The sequence below is a fragment of the Saccopteryx leptura genome, chromosome 6 (assembly GCF_036850995.1).
Source record: "Saccopteryx leptura isolate mSacLep1 chromosome 6, mSacLep1_pri_phased_curated, whole genome shotgun sequence".
Lineage (NCBI taxonomy): Eukaryota > Metazoa > Chordata > Mammalia > Chiroptera > Emballonuridae > Saccopteryx > Saccopteryx leptura.
Genome location: NC_089508.1, coordinates 38,942,890 through 38,959,883, shown reverse-complemented (window position 1 = coordinate 38,959,883; position 16,994 = coordinate 38,942,890). Strand labels below are relative to the sequence as shown.

The 16,994-nt window shown below is 41.7% G+C and overlaps 1 protein-coding gene and 1 pseudogene across 1 annotated transcript in view; both read left to right on the top strand.

The window, feature by feature from the left end:
• PRKCH (protein kinase C eta) overlaps positions 1-16,994 on the top strand; it is a 294,275-nt gene that overhangs the window by 261,201 nt on the left and 16,080 nt on the right. The gene's annotated exons all lie outside the window — the stretch shown is intronic.
• On the top strand, positions 11,126-11,507 carry LOC136376471 (small ribosomal subunit protein eS24 pseudogene; annotated as a pseudogene).

Genomic DNA, 16,994 nt, shown 5'->3' with positions numbered 1-16,994 from the left:
GATTTCAATGACTAGACACGGGAAGAGTTGATGGAGAACATGCTGGGGCTAAACGTTGACAAATGCAACAAGAAAAGCAGTATGGTGCCTGACCAGGTGGTGATGCAGTAGATAGAGCACTGGCCTGGGATGCTGAGGACCCAGGTTCAAGACTCAGGTCACCGGCTAGAGTAGGGGCTGACCAGCTGGAGCACAGCGTTGCTGGTTTGAGCACAGAATCATATACATGACTCCATGGTCACTGGCTTGAGCCCAAGGTTGCTGGCTTGAGCAAGGGGTCACTGGCTCAGCTGGAGCCCCCCAAACCCCCGGTCAAGGTACATATGAGAAAGCAGTCAATGAACAACTAAGGTGCTGCAACTATGAGTTGATGCTTCTCATTTTTCTTTCTTTCTATCTGTCTGTCCCTCTCTATATATTAAAAAAAGGGGGGCAGTATAGTGTAGTGGAAAGAAGCATGAGCTTTGTGGCCAGACTGCCTGACTTTTTAGTCAGGTTACTCCCTAAACCACTGTATCCTCATCTGTAGAATGGGGTGATTATAATAGTACCTATCCGAGGGTAGTACCTAGCATATAGTAAATGCTCCAAAAGCATTAGCGATTTTTAATTGCCTTGGCTACATATATTAGGATAGGAGGAAAAATATTTTTAAGATAAAAAATTCTAATGCCTACTGAGGGCTGGCCCATGCCAGGTATATGCTGAATACTTCCATTTAATCCTGACATCATATACACAATGTAACCAATATTATCCCTACTTCCCAGTGAAACTAAAGCTCCAGAGAGGTTAAGTAATTGTTCTTTTTTAAAAAAAAAATTTATTTATTCATTTCAGAGAGAAGAGAGAGAGAGAGAGAGAGAGAGAAAGGGGGGAGGAGCAGGAAGCATGACCAGTGCCTTGACCAGACAAGTGCAGGGTTTTGAACCGGCAACCTCAGCGTTCCAGGTAGATGCTTTATCCACTGCACCACCACAGGTCAGGCCAAGTAATTTTTCCAATGTCATACAGCAGATAAGTGAAAGTAGACATTTGAGGCCAGTGCTATTGCTCTTTCTACTTTGTCTCGGGCCTGAGAAGACCAAAGCCTGAAAGTGACTTTTCAAACATGAAGGCATAAGGCCGGGAAGTATTTGGATTTACAGTGTGTCCATAAAGTCATGGTGCACTTTTGACCGGTCACAGGAAAGCAACAAAAGACGATAGAAATGTGAAATCTGCACCAAATAAAAGGAAAACCCTCCCAGTTTCCATAGGATGATGTGGCAGCATGTGCGCAGGCGCAGATGATGATGTAACACCGTGTATACAGCAGAGCAGCCCACAGCCATGCCAGTCGAGATGTGGACGGTACAGAGGAAAGTTCAGTGTGTTCTGTGGCTCACTAAATTCGAATCCGTGACCAAAGTGCAACGTGAATATCGGCACGTTTATAACGAAGCGCCACCTCATAGGAATAACATTACTCAGTGGGATAAGCAGTTGATGGAAACCGGCAGTTTGGTGGAGAAGCCCCGTTCTGGTAGGCCATCAGTCAGTGACGAGTCTGTAGAGGCTATACGGGATAGCTACCTAAGGAGCCCTAAAAAATCTGTGCGTGAGCCCACATCGAACTGCACTGAATAGGTATGAAACTGGGAGAGTTTTCCTTTTATTTGGTGGAGATTTCACATTTCTATCGTCTTTTGTTGCTTTCCTATGACGGGTCAAAAGTGCACCATGACTTTACAGACACACTGTAGAGGTAAAATTGGGTCTGGAAATTACATCAAGAAAGGAAAGAAGGAAAATTCTTTTATTTATTTTGCAAAGAATCTACAGTGTGCTGAAGGCACTCCAGGCACAGATAAGTAAGGCCATGCCCTGGCCTCAAAGTCCAGTGAAGAGACAGCCATGTGAAATTACAATAACCCACAGCCAGAGTTAGAATTTAGGTGTGAAGAATGTGCTATTGGATCCCTAATAAAAAAAATGACCAAATTTCTCTGAGGAAGGCTTTGAGGGAGGTGACATTAGGGGATTTTTCAAATATTATTTTATTTAATCTTCTCGTACTTGGGGAGACGGGCAATATGATTACCCTGGGGCAGGGACAGACAGCTCTCTCCTTACTTTTTTGGGAGACCCTGACTGCCGTGGGCAAGCAATATGACAGCTTGAAGTCTACATTGTCCAGACTCCCCTGATGGCAACTATGGCCCATAAAGCGGAAGCAGAGGTCATTGGGTTTGACTTCCATAAAAGCTTCTTTAAAAGGTTATAGCCTGCCTCATAGGCTTTTTCTTGCCCTTTTCTCCTTTGTCCTGCTTCCTGCCCAGAGTGCAGAGCAATGGCTAAGGCTCCCACACCAACTCGTGACCTTAAGAAAGGAGGCTGCAAGCTGGAGGTGGTAGGGCGGGACAGAAGGAACCTAGGTCCCTGATGACCGTGACCATGACTTGCTGTACTGGCCTCCGACTGCCTCCCTCCAGACTTGGTTGTTTAAGTGAAAGCAAAACAAACATCTGTTTTAATTAAGCCTATGTTATTTCTGGTTATTGTTATTAGCATCTGGCCCAGGCCCTAACTGGCATAGGGCCCCAAGGTTATTAGGTGGTGGTGCTGGGTCTAAACTCAGCACCCTGGGTCTAAAGTGAGCAGCCACTTTCCAACCCACAATCTTAACCACCGCCCTTGACTGCTGGGGCGAGCCTGCGGCCCTAGTGTAACCCAAGAGCCTAGCGGGTTTCCTTGAAATGTGAATCCCCTTTTGTCAACTGCTTGGCCCTGGCATCCTGCACTCGGCCAGGAGCTCAGTAGCACTTACTGTTGTATGTTGAATGAATACAACAAATAGCTGCCCTTGACCATTTCTCACAGGAACTGTTTTTCTGAGGGGTTGTGGGATGACCCCTACTTCTCAGATTTCTCCAGGCCGGTGTCAACACAAAGCTGGTAAGAAATCTGAAGTGCTTTGAGATAGTTTAAAAAAAAAGGGGGGGGGAATAAATTAGAAATGTCAGAAAAAAATTTAAAGAGATACATAAGACCTCATTTAATTAATAATTCTTTCAATGGTGAAGCAAAATTGTATATTTTTGTGGGAAGCACTAAAAGATAATTAAATGGGACAAAAGTAAGAATTGCTATCCCAACTCCCCTTAAAAAAATTTTTTTTACTGATTGCAGAAATAAATGACTATAAAAAATTGGAAGTGAAAGTCCTCTCATAACTGCTATATAACAGACTGATAAATACCCCCTCAGCTCTTTTTCTATCCATAAAAAACTAAAAACATATTATATATATGTTTAAAATGTATATTATATATCAATATATGTGTTTAAAATGAGCTCATGGTGTACATACTATTTAGCAATCTTCACTTTTTTTTTTTTTTTTTTTTACTTAATACCATATTTTGGACATTTCTCATACCTTGCATTTATATTAACCTGGTTCTGTTTAAGGCAGTAGAGTATCCAGTTTATCCCATCTCTCCACTTTTTTTGAAAAAATGCTTGGATGTATCTCTGAACCTGTGCTGTAAAGTGTCATCAGCTGTTTACAAGATGTAGTTGATGAGGACATCAGAGGTGAACTCTCACCCCTAACTGAACTGAGCTGGGCCCTGGAATAGTCAGATAGGCTGGATAACATCCGGTTCTAGAAAGAAAATGATTCCAGAATGAATGCTTTTGGAAAGGAAGCCATGAAAGTCAGTGTTAGGAACTAACAAGTTAGGCCGGTCAGAATAGTGAATAAGATCCTAGGATCCCTGGAAATGGCTTCCTCTGACACTTTCCTGGCAGCTGCAGTCACGGATACTGGCCTGGGGGTGGGCTGGGGCGATGGTCTGAGAAGCAGGTCTCATTCTAGAGTCCTACGGAGTATCAGCTCCTTGTTGGCCTTTTCCTAGAGCATTGAGAACCTGGGGGTGCCAGGCACTCACCCTTGTGGACTAGGGGCGGGGAGAAAGTGGTCAGAAAAAAAAAAAAAAGCCTGGCCCTGGCCAGGTAACTAGGATGCTTAGAGCATCGTCTCCATATGCCAAGGTGCGGGTTTGATCCCTGGTCAGGGCACACACAAAGCTCACCCAATGAATGCATAGTAAATGGAACAAATTGATGTTTCTTTCTTTCTCTCACACACCATGGGGAGCCATGGGCATCTGAGTAGGAGGATATGAAAGAGAATTTAGAGCATTTAGGCTTGGGTTAGGTGAGTTTGGGGAGAGCTCAAAGAAGGGGTACTTTGCTTGGTGTTGTTGGTTATCAGGAAGCAGGGGTAATCCCATGATTAGATATCTTAATCATTCTTAACCTACAAGGAAAGAAGGAATGAGATGAGGTAGAGCTATAATTAGTAAAGAAACAGCAGTCACTCATATTAGACAGGAAAGGGGCATCTTTGGTCATTTTTGTGGTTTGGACAATGTCCTTATTTTCCTCTGGGTTCAGGCATGATTATGGAGTAACTTCTTTTAGTTTGTTTGCTTTTTCCCCATTATGGTCACAGAGCAGCTCTGTCTGATGTTTGTGTTTTATGGAAATATTTATATTGAACAGGAGAAACCAGCTGTGAGTGCCAGGCTAGGTTCTAGCTCTTGGGGGCTGCTCTTCTCTTTCTCAGTAAGAACCAACACCTGTGTCTAAAGGAACCCTGGAGAGGAAAGCAGTGTCCCGTCTAAGCAGAAACCCCTGGAGGGCTGGCTGGAGGGGAGGCGTGCAGAAGGCCGGGGTTCTTGCTTTAAGGCTGCATCTGGTCTGTTCACTCAGTCAACAAATACTTATTGAGCAGCTAATAGACTCAGGCACTTGGGATGGAGACCTGTCTCCTGGAGTGGGCATTTTAGTGAGGGGACCGGATGATATGAGTGAGCAATAAAGTCTCAGGGTGTTATAAAGAAAATCAAAGGAGCTGATAAGTGGAGAATGGCTGGAGGGGCCGCGTTAGAGAGGTAGTTGGATACATTCTCTCTGCAGAGGTGATGAAAAGGCGCCTTCTGAAATTCTGGGGTGAGGTTATTTGAGGCAGAGGAAGCAGAAAGTGCCAAGGCTTCTAAGCACAGGAAGAAGGTACGTGCCTCGGCAGTGGGTGAGCGAGGGTGGGATGGGTTCAGGAGAGGTCAGAGAGATAGGCTGAGTCACGGAGTTTGGGTTTTATTCTCCACATCCTGGAAGCGTTGGACAATTTTAGAGAGGACCGCCAGGCTTCACATCTCCCTCTGAGACAGAGGTTTGCAGCATAGTCCCCTCTCTTCACACCCCAAGGCCTGTCTCTCACCTGTAGCAACTCTTCCCTCCAGGCCCGGGATCTGGAATACGCCAGAAATAGTCTGACTTCCTTATCTGCGGAAGTCAATCATTTTTGACAAGAGTGTCTTAATTTTCTACTGGTGCTGTAACAAATTACCACGAGTTAGTAGCTTAAAACAACACAAAATTATTATAGTTCTGGAGGTCAGAAGTCCTAAAAACAAAGTATTGGCAGGGCTGTGTTTCTGGAAGTATTTATCTTCTGGAGGCCGCCGGCATTTCCTGGCTTGTGGCCCCTTCCTCTATCTTCAAAGCTGGCAGCATAACATTTTCAAATCTCTCTTTCTCTCTCTGATTATGACCCCTGCTTCCGTCATCACATCTTGTTCTCTTGCTCTGACTCTCCTACCTCCCTCTTATAAGGACAACTGTGATTATACTGGGCCCCACCCAGATCATTCAGTATTACTAATCTGTAAAAAGGGGATAAGTGCTTGCCCCACCTAATTCAGAAAATTATTGTATCATGTGAATTAATGTGGTCTATTTAGAAAAATAAGAAATGTTCTAAAATACAAGGTACAATTATGAAGTATTCTGAAACCTATGATACATGGGTACAAGACAAGTATTATATATTCACTTAAAACAATGAAATTTAAAGACCTGGGTTTGAGTCTTGCTCTCCAAAATGCTTGCTCTGTTACCTTGAATAAGCAGCTTAACTCTGTGTGTGTGTGTATGTATGTGAGTGTGTGACAGAGAGAGAGAGAGAGAGAGAGAGAGAGAGAGAGAGAAAGAGAGAGGGGGGGGAAGGGAGAGAGACGAGAAGCATCAACATGTAGTTGTGGCACTTTAATTGTTCATTGATTGCTTCTCATATGTGCCTTGTTGGGGTGGGGGACTTGAGCCAGTGACCTTGGGCTCAATTTAGCAACCATGGAATCCTGTCTATGATCCCACATTCAAGCTGGTGAGCCTATGTTCAAGCCAGATGAGCTTGTGCTCAAGCTGGCAACCCTGGGGTTTCAAATCTGGGTCTCCAGTGTCCCAACTCAATGCTCTATCCAATGTGCCAAAACCAGTGAGGCACAACTTAACATTTTTGAGTTCCATTGTGTATAAAATGTGGAAACTGTTACCTTCTCATAATAGTATTTTGAAGTTTAAGTCATGTAGCATAAGCAGTGGTGCTTTGCAAAATGCTACACAAATGTTCCTCGTTAAATCTTTCATAGGCAGGCACCCAAATACTTTTTCCTGATGCACAACGAAACCAGGCAACAGGGCAGTACCGATCGGACCACTGCCAACAGGTTTTGAATCTGCCCTTAAATGAAGTGAATGAGAAATAAAAGGACATAGCCAATAAAAGGCTTCTCATTCCCACTTCCCTCAGCTACTGAGGGGGCAAAAGTCACCAGAAAGGGACAGTAGCATCTAAAATGTTTATTCGGAACAATGCCAAATATGCCTATTGAGCATACAGACTCTTCCTGCAATGAAGAGGTTGAGGACTAGGCGACTTACCCCAGAATAATTGTCTTTGGTCGTATTTTCTTTTTTTTTTTTTTTTTTTTTTTAATTTTTCTGAAGCTGCAAACAGGGAGAGACAGTCAGACAGACTCCCGCATGCGCCCGACCGGGATCCACCCGGCACGCCCACCAGGGGGCGACGCTCTGCCCACCAGGGGGCGATGCTCTGCCCATCCTGGGCGTCGCCATGTTGCGACCAGAGCCACTCTAGCGCCTGGGGCAGAGGCCACGGAGCCATCCCCAGCGCCCGGGCCATCTTTGCTCCAATGGAGCCTCGGCTGCGGGAGGGGAAGAGAGAGACAGAGAGGAAGGCACGGCGGAGGGGTGGAGAAGCAAATGGGTGCTTCTCCTGTGTGCCCTGGCCGGAAATCGAACCCGGGTCCTCCGCACGCCAGGCCGACGCCCTACCGCTGAGCCAACCGGCCAGGGCTATTGGTCGTATTTTCAATGTTAAAACAAGTTCCTCAAGAGCTGCCTTATTCAGCCAACACTTATTATGTAACTATGTACATGGCACTCATGTAGAAGTAGGCATGGAATATTTGCTTTCTGAGTGTGGTCTATACACCCACAGATCCGTTCATTTCTTCAGCATAACATTTGTAAGCACTAACTTACATGCTGCACACTGTCCTTGGTGTTAGGAACACAGTAGAAGGTAAAGATAGGAGACCTCCCTGCCCTCATGGGGCTTATAAGTTAAAGAGATAAACAGTGAGTGAAACAATTTCACAAATGTATGTAAAATTACAACCAAAACCACTCAAAGGCAAGGTTCATGGTGCTGTGAGAGTCTGCCACAGGCTTCCTAATTTGGTCTCTGAAAACTCAGAGCTGACATCAGAAGGCTGAGCAGGTATATTTAGAGGAAAACAGAGGAGAGGAAGAGCTTTTCAGTCTAAGGGAACAGCACGTGCAAAGGCAAAGATGTAGTGTGGAGTGTTTAAAGAGACGGCCAAAGTGGCTGGAATCTGCAAGTGAAGAGGAATGGTCAAAATATGGACCGGAGAGGTGGGCAGGGTAGTTCCAGCTGTCAGGGTCATTATGTGAGCAGGCAAAGTGACTGACAAAGTCAGGACACAGAGTTTCATCCAGTCTCACGTTTTGTGTGTGTGTGTGTGTGTGGGGGTAATGTTCGTAGGAGAACCTATCATTGTATGTTCATGCCTGAAAAAAACCTTTAAATATGTAATACTTGATTACATGTGGAATTCTCACTGGGATAAGAGGCACATTAACTCACCTTGTGTAGGTACACGAAGGGTGCCCACGTTGGTCTCAGGTGTTCATATCTAGCCCTGCAGACCAGCTCCAAGACAGGATGCCAAGACCAGACCAGATACTACAGAAGATCACTAACAGCAACTCGGGCTTTGCTCCTGTGATTTCCCGAGCACCTCACAGAGCTCCCATTGGACTCCCACAAAGTCGCTGTGAAACAGAGAATTTGAACAGTGGGGAAGGTGTCCAGTGACTTACCCTGGGTCCCGCAGGGATAGAGGGGACACTTGAGACCACGTTTGTTGCTTCTAGATACAAATGGGTTTGCCCACAGACCAACACTGAGTCACCTACATATTCTCACGCTCTCGTGCCTCCTTAAGATCATGGAACTCTAGAATTTTCACAGTTGAAGGGAACCTTGAACATTAGCAAACCTGTTCAAGTCTCTCGTTTAGAAACTGCAGGAAGTTTGAAATTTTTGAGGAGCAACAATATATTTTTAAAAAGAATAACAGTGCTATTTTCCACTAAAGGAAGGGAGAAGTCCTTATTCTGGCCCTTTCTCATGACTCACTGTTGCCTCTTTAGCACATGTAATGGAAAGATTCTGTTCCCGTCGCTAATTAGCTGTGACCTTAGAAGTCAGGTCGCTTTCCTCAGATACCCTCCGTTTTCTCATTATAAAATAAAAATGTACAGTGACCACAGCTAATGATAACAAACTCATCTTACATCATATCGCCGTGCATGTGTGCATGCACGCACGCGCGCACGCACACACAAAATTGAAATAAAAACTCCAAAAATCAGTACTTTCCTTCCTGGTGCAATGTACACTTTTCTATTCTGCTTTTTCACAAAGCTTTTTGCAGTCCACTAAACTGATTTTACTACCCACTAAAATGTGAAATCCGCAGGTTGACAAACACTGGCCTGGATACCCTTGAGGGTCTTCCTGGTTCTCTGACCTCCCTTGGGGCTCCCAGAGCCTCTTCAAAGTTTCTTTTTAGTAAGTCAGGTGTCTAGCCCTCCCCTCACCTGGCAGCTGCAGGGTGACTTGGAGGTTGGCACTCTTTATCAGGCCTTCAGCCTCACAAACTAGTATTGGGCTGTGTTACTTTGCCCTGCGCGTATACACAAATCACCGAACACGGGCTTCTGATGACAGTCAGCCGAGATTAAGTAGAGAAAGGTCTATATTCAGAGTCAAACTGCAGAGTTACAGAACCTGGCCAGTCTTCCTGCTTCACACCCCAGACACCACACACCCCACAGTTTATCCAGGAACAGAGACCATACATAGCTGTACACATTTACTCACCACATGCACCGCATGCATGCACATAGGCCCCACATACACTTTACACATACATACACACTCACCACACACTACACACATACACACACAATACACACATACCCTACACAACACACATGCCTCCCACACATGGATACACATAACACAAATATGTACACATACATAAACACACACATGTGTACATAAACATACATCAAAAAACTTGCAAGCCCCAGAACTCCTCATTTCTTTCCTTTTTTTTTTCCAAAGCTGGAAACGGGGAGACAGACTCCCCCATGCGCCCAACCGGGATCCACCCGGCACGCCCACCAGGGGGCGATGCTCTGCCTATCCAGGGTGTCGCTCTGTTGCGACCAGAGCCACTCTAGTGCTTGAGGCAGAGGCAATGGAGCCATCCTCAGCACCCGGGCCAACTTTGCTCCAATGGAGCCTTGGCTGCGGGAGGGGAAGAGAGAGACAGAGAGAAAGGAGAGGGAGAAGGGTGGAGAAGCAGATGAGCGCTTCTCCTGTGTGCCCTGGCCAGGGATCGAACCCGGGACTTCTGCACGCCAGGCCGACGCTCTACCACTGAGCCACCAGCCAGGGCTGAACTCCTCATTTCTAAAGTGAGAAATCTTATAATCTGAAGGTCAATGAATCAGAAAGAAATAGTTAACCTGTAATAGATTTTCACTACTCACCCACTAGTATAGATTTTCACTACTCACCCAGAGTATTTTCAACATAACACCACCAAAGCACTATGTTTTTAAACATCAAATAATATTACTGTGATATTTCAATGATCTATTTTTCTAAATTAAATTAAATATTTACTCTATGAGTGCTTACTTATAATGTCATATTAATTTGTCTGCTAATTTGTCATGACTTAGTACTGAACATTTAACGTTTATATCTTTAATAACTTACGCATTTGCTTAATGTTTTGAAACAGGCTTATAAATGAGTGCTTTTGAAAAGGACTGCAGATATTGCTTCACTGATGTTTGAAATTGAATATTTAAAAATACAATCACAGTATCAATCCAGGTATTGCACCATTGAGTGCAGTAAATGACAACATCCTAGCCTGACGTTTTGCCTTGACGTTGCCGTCACCGGCAGGGAGCTGGAGACAGCATTCGTTCTCACTCCCCCTGACGACTGAAGCTGCTTTCAGTGCCGGGCTCTGTGCATGGCACCTGGAAAACACTCCGGAAATGTCTGGTGAGAAAATGACTGAAGGGGAAGAAAGGGGTGGTAGGGAGAGAAGAGAAAGAGAAGAAAGGAGAGAGAGGGAAAGGTCAAAGAAGAAATGGTGAAATGGGGTGGGTAGAGAGTGAGTGAGATACAGACAAAAGGCACGGCTATTATGTTGCTCCTGCCCTACACGTCTTCTCTTTATGGAAAATGGAAACTCAAGGCCATTTACATGACACATCTCATTCCAAATATTATTACTGGAACCCACCTGGTGAGGTGGCAAGTTTGTGGGAAGTTCACTGGAAAATTTAGCTTCTCATCAGCAGTAGAGGAAGCAAATCTTGCTGAAACATCTGACAGACACATAGTTGTTTAGTCTTGGACATTACTCCTGTGTGCACTTTGCTATGGTAAAAAAAGCCATGTCATGGAAATTTCTGCATCACCCATCTACAGTTGTTTTCTTTTTATCTCTAAGGATCACATGTGAGTTTTGGTAGGAGGGTCATGGTTTTATTGTTTCTCCAAATAATAAAAATAATAAATGCTCATTATTTTTGAATAATCAAAAAATACAGAGCTTTTCCGCCCTGGCTGCTTCAGGATCAGCCACCATCATTAATGGACACAGTAACTACCCAGACCAGGAAATTCATGACCAACAAACTACGTCAGCAGAAATAAATGGTCACAGACTTCCTTTATTCTGGGAAGACAATAGTACCCAAGCAGGAATTCAGGAAAAACTAGCCAAAATGTATACAATTACACCAGTTGTCATCTTTGTATTTGGATTTGGAAACCTTTTTGGTGGCAATAAGACAACCGGCTCTGGCGTGATTTATGATTCCTTGGATTATGCCAAGAAAAATGAACCCAAACGTAAACTTGCAAGACAGGGCCTGTATGAGGAGAAGACCTCAAGAAAACAGAGAAAGGAACACAAGAAGAGAACTAAGAAAGTCAGGGGACCGCAAAGGCCAATGTTGGTGCTGGTGAATAGAAGTAAAGGTTATTCAGTGACTTTTATCGATGGTGATCATGTATATTTTTCATGAGAGAATAACTAAGAACTTCTATGTGTAAAAAAAAAAAAAGGAAAGAAAATACAGATAAGCATAAACAAGGAAGCAAATATTACCTATTATTCAAAATATCCAGATATGATAGCGATTAGCATTTGATGTTGCAGATTTTATTTTAATGTAAACATAAAGAAAAAATATATATATATGAATAATTATGCTATACATTCCATTACATACTCTTTTGTTTTGTTTAATATGCTGAGGACATCTCTGTCCATCTTTTTACTTTATTATACAGGTTTGCCCATCTTTTGTTTTTATAAATGATACACTAAAGAACATTCTTGTACAGGCATTTCTGTGCATTTAGCCCATTAATGTCTTCAGATAAAATCTTAGATGTGAACATTTAAATGTCAATACACACATTTAAAAATGGTACATCAAATCGCCCAATTGCCCTCCAGAAAGTTTGGACCAATTTATATTCCCTTTAAAGTGTATGAAAGTACCTATTATCTCACACCCTCATCGACACCAGTTATTATCATTCTTTTCAAATTTTTCCAGTTTCTTAAGTTAAAAAGTATTTTCCTTTTTATTTTAATTGCACTTCATTTATTACTAGCGAGGTAAAATATTTTTCATGTTTATTATCCAATTGCATTTCTCCTTTTTGGTGTAACATGCCTAACCATGTTTCCACTGTATTTTCTAATAGTCTTTTTATGTTTTCATTGACCTCTAAGAGTTTTTCATAATTTAAAAATATTAACCTTTACCATTATAAATGTTGTGAGTTCTTTTTTCAGTTTTTCATAATTTTGAGTATGTAGTTTAGACATGAAATTTACTTTTAAGTAGCCAATATACCAATAACTTTCTTATTTTTTACTTTTGGATCATGCTTAGAAGGATATTCCTCATTTCTAAATTATATAATTTTTTACCTATGTTTTTTTTTTTTCTATCTTTTGTGGTTTGTCTTTATACTTTTAAACCACCTGGAATTTATTTGATTTGATGTGTGGTGTGAGGTAGGGATCTAAACTTTTTTCCTAACTTGTTAATGACTTGTCTCATTAATATTTGGACTGAACAGTGCGTATTCTCTGTATTGATTAGAAATGCCTTCTTTATCATACTCTAAATTCTTACAGCCACTTCAGCTTTTCTAAGTATATTTGTCTTTTAGAACTAACTAATATCTTAAATATCTAGATTGAAAGCTTATTCCATAGACTTTTCAAGATTTTAGAATAATGGATGCTACTTTTAATAGAAGGAACAAGGACTATTAACTAACATTGGAGCTTTGGTAAAGGAATGAATTTTCCCCCTCAGTCATAGCGCTTCAGATGTGGAAAGGCCTAAAGACTTAAAATTCCAATATCTTAATTTCCTATGTAAATACTATAAATACTAATCAACTTTCTTGTAATTAACATAGATAGCAATGCAGAGCTGAGACAAGAAGCAAGACTAGACCCTGGCCGGTTGGCTCAGTGGTGGGGCATTAGCCTGGCGTGCAGAAGTCCCGGGTTCGATTCCTGGCCAGGGCACACAGGAGAAGCGCCCATCTGCTTCTCCACCCCTCCCCCTCTCTGTCTCTCTCTTCCCCTCCCGCAGCCAAGGCTCCATTGGAGCAAAGTTGGCCCGGGCACTGAGGATGGCTCTATGGCCCCTGCCTCAGGTGCTAGAATGGCTCTGGTCGCAACGGAGCAACGCCCCAGATGGGCAGAGCATCGCCCCCTGGTGGGCATGCTGGGTGGATCCCGGTTGGGCACATGTGGGAGTCTGCCTCCCCGTTTCCAACTTCAGAAAAATACAAAAAAAAAAAAAAAAAAAAGAAACAAGACTAGAACTAAAATTAGTTCATGGAAAGGTGAGACTGGACTCAAGGTAGAGTCCCCTAAAACCATGCTGGATAAAGATGGTTACAGTGAGGGTCTATCCAGGATGGCAAATGGAGCCTGACCAGGCAGTGGCACAGTGGATAGAGCATTGAACTGGGATGTGGAGGACCCAGGTTCGAAACCCCGAGGTTGCAGGCTTAAGCACAGGCTCATCTAGTTTGAGTAAAGCTCACCAGCTTGAGTCCAAGGTCACTAGCTTGAGCAAGGGGTCACTCAGTCTGCTGTAGCCCTCCGGTCAAGGCACATAAGAGAAAGCAATCAATGAACAGCTAAGGTGCCACAATGAAGAGTTGATGCTTCTCATCTCTCTCCCTTCCTGTCTGTCTGTTCCTATCAGTCCCTCTCTCTGTCTCTCTCTGTCTCTGTAACAGAAAAAAAAAGGATAGCAAAAGGAGATTTAACAAAAGGGTGATTCTTTATTCTAGGAATCCAGAATCTAACAATTTTGAGGGAAGTGAGAGGTTTCCGGAGCACCAGCTAGAGAGGGGAATTTAATGTACAGGCGCACTTGTTTTTAACAGACTGAGTCCTTAGAAAATTCAGCATTAGCCTGACCTGTGGTGGCGCAGTGGATAAAGCGTCGACCTGGAAATGCTGAGGTCACCGGTTCAAAACCCTGGGCTTGCCTGGTCAAGGCACATATGGGAGTTGATGCTTCCAGCTCCTCCCCCCTTCTCTCTCTCTGTCGCTCTCTCTCCTCTCTCTCCCTCTCTGTCTCTCTCTCCTCTCTAAAAATGAATAAATAAATTTAAAAAAATTAAAAAGAAAATTCAGCATTAGAAGAGGGTGGATGGGGGCTAGTAAAAGGTAAAAAGATCAAATATATGGTGACAGAAGAAGATTTGACTCTGGGTGGTGGGCACACAATGCATAAAGAGGATGTATCATAGAATTTTGAACTTGAAACCTATATAACCAATGTCACCCCAGTACACTCAATTTTTTTTTTTTTAAAAAAGAAACATCACAGATGCACTAATAGTGCACACACAAGCACATGCACGCATTCAGTGGAAGCAGTTTACCACCCAGCATTGAACTTTCAAAGATTTCAGACGTTTCTCAGTAATGTGACTGTCACCCTGGTTGACTGTAAAGGTCATTTAGGTCAGACACCAGCAAGTGCAGGCAGCTGAGAGACAGGAAGTGAATGCATCTTTGTGAGCTCAACAAAGGAGAACAGCTTTTTACAGCCAAGGCCTGGGAGGAAACACTGATAATCTGAGACGAACCGTGCATATGTCTGTGTTCTTTTCCTTATTGAAAAAACTCTCCTTTAAAAGCCATGTAGGGTCTCTCACCCTCCCACCTCATGGAAATCCATTCCTTGGCAAACAGCCTTCTAACTTCACTGAAGTTTTAAAATAGGTTTACTGTCCTAAAGATATTTTGCAATTTATTTTTAATAGGAAATACAGTCATGTGGCTTAAAATTCAAAAGATACCAAATATAGAGAAAAATTCTCTTTCATGCATGGCCCCCAGCTACCCAGTTCCCTGTCCTAGGGAAAAAGTAAGTCTTAGTTTCTTGTTTAACCTCCTAGAGTTATTTTAGACATATGCAAATATGTAAGTATACCCGTATATTTTTTTGTGGAGATTTTTACAAGAAAGCTAACATACTACACACACTGTTTTTTGCATCTCAACATTTTTACTTGACAATAAACTTTGGGAAGGTTCTGCATTTGTACAAAGAGAGTGCCATGGTTGCTTTTACAATGGCTTTTCCATATACTCCACTGTATCAATAAGTTGTATCTCTATATATTTATTGTCCAAAGTTTTCCATCACATGCAATGCTGCAATTAATGTACTATTTACACATTAGCAAATTTATATCAAGAATGAAGTCCCAGAAGGGGAAATACTGGGTACAAGAACATGAGCATTTGTAATTTTCACAGAAATTCCTGGATTTCTTCTCTTAGAGATTGTACCAATTTAAAGTCCTCTTGGCAATGTAGAAATGCCTGTCTCCTCACACCTTTGCTAATATAGTGTGCTTCCAACTTTTATTTTAATCTTTGTTAATGTGAGTAATGATGTCTCAGTATAGTTTGAATTTGTGGTTGTCTTTTTTATAAGTGAGATTGAGAATCTTCATATATTAAAGGGTGATTTGTAAACTTCCTGTAAACTGTTCATACCCTTAGTCTTTTTTTGGCTGGCATGTTATTGACCTTTTTCTTATTGATTTGTAAAGGCTTTTATATAGTGATTTATCTGTGATTTTAGTTGCACATATTTTCTCCAGTTTGTTGTTTGCTATTTATCTTTATTATTGGCATTTTAGAAATCTTTTTATTTCATAGCTTCTGTGTTTTCTCTCAGACTTCCCCAGTCATTAGATTGTAATATATATATATATATATATATATATATATATATATATATATCCAATAGCTTCCTTTTTTACATATTTATGATTTATTTTGAACTTTTAAAATCTTTTTTTTTAATTTTTTATTTTATTTATTCATTTTTAGAGAGGAGAGAGAGAGAGACAGAGAGGAAGAAAGAGGAGAGAGAGACAGAGAGAGAAAGAAGGGGGGAGGAGCTGGAAGCATCAACTCCCATATGTGCCTTGACCAGGCAAGCCCAGGGTTTTGAACAGGTGACCTCAGCATTTCCAGGTCAACGCTTTATCCACTGTGCCACCACAGGTCAGGCTAAAATCTTTGATCTAGCTGAAATTTATCCTTATTTGAAGTTTTAGGGTTGGATACAATTTTATTTTTTTCCAGATAGCTAAACATTTATTCCAACACCATATATTAAATAATATTTATTTTCTCTACTGATTTGAAATAGTATTTATAATATCTATATTTCCAAGGTATTCTTCATATTATAAATTATAATAAAATATTTCCCCTTGTAACAACTGCCCTTAAAATCTTTATAAATCTTAAATTGATTTCATATTGGTTTCTTACAATCACTGGAAAATCACATTTTTATAATTTTTTTTCTTTTATTCCCTCTCTCTTCTTTGCTTTAAAATGATGTACTCTTGCATCACACACACACACACACACACAACAACAACAACAACAACAACAACAACAACAACCAGGAATAGACTGGAACTTCCTCAACTTGAAAAAGAGTACCTACAACTAACAACACACTTAATGGATGAGAAACAAAAAACTTTCCAACTAAGATCGGGAAACAGGCAACGATGTTTGCTGTCATCACTCCTTTTTAACACCATACTAGAAGTCCTAGCTAATTTAGTAATACATGAAAAGGAAATAAAAGGTATACATATTAGGAAGAAATAAATAAAACAGTTTTATTCACAGATAACATGATTGTGTATATAGAAAAAATGAAAGAATTGGCAAAAGTAAATTGTTGCAACTAATCAGTGATTATTACAAGGCTGCAGGATACAAGTTTAATATACAAAAGTCAATTGCTTTCCTATATACCAGCAATGGATGAATAGATTTAAAATTAAAAACAGAATATTACTTACCTGAACACCCTCCCTCCAAATTTTTAGTTATAAATCTAATAAAATATGTATATGGTCT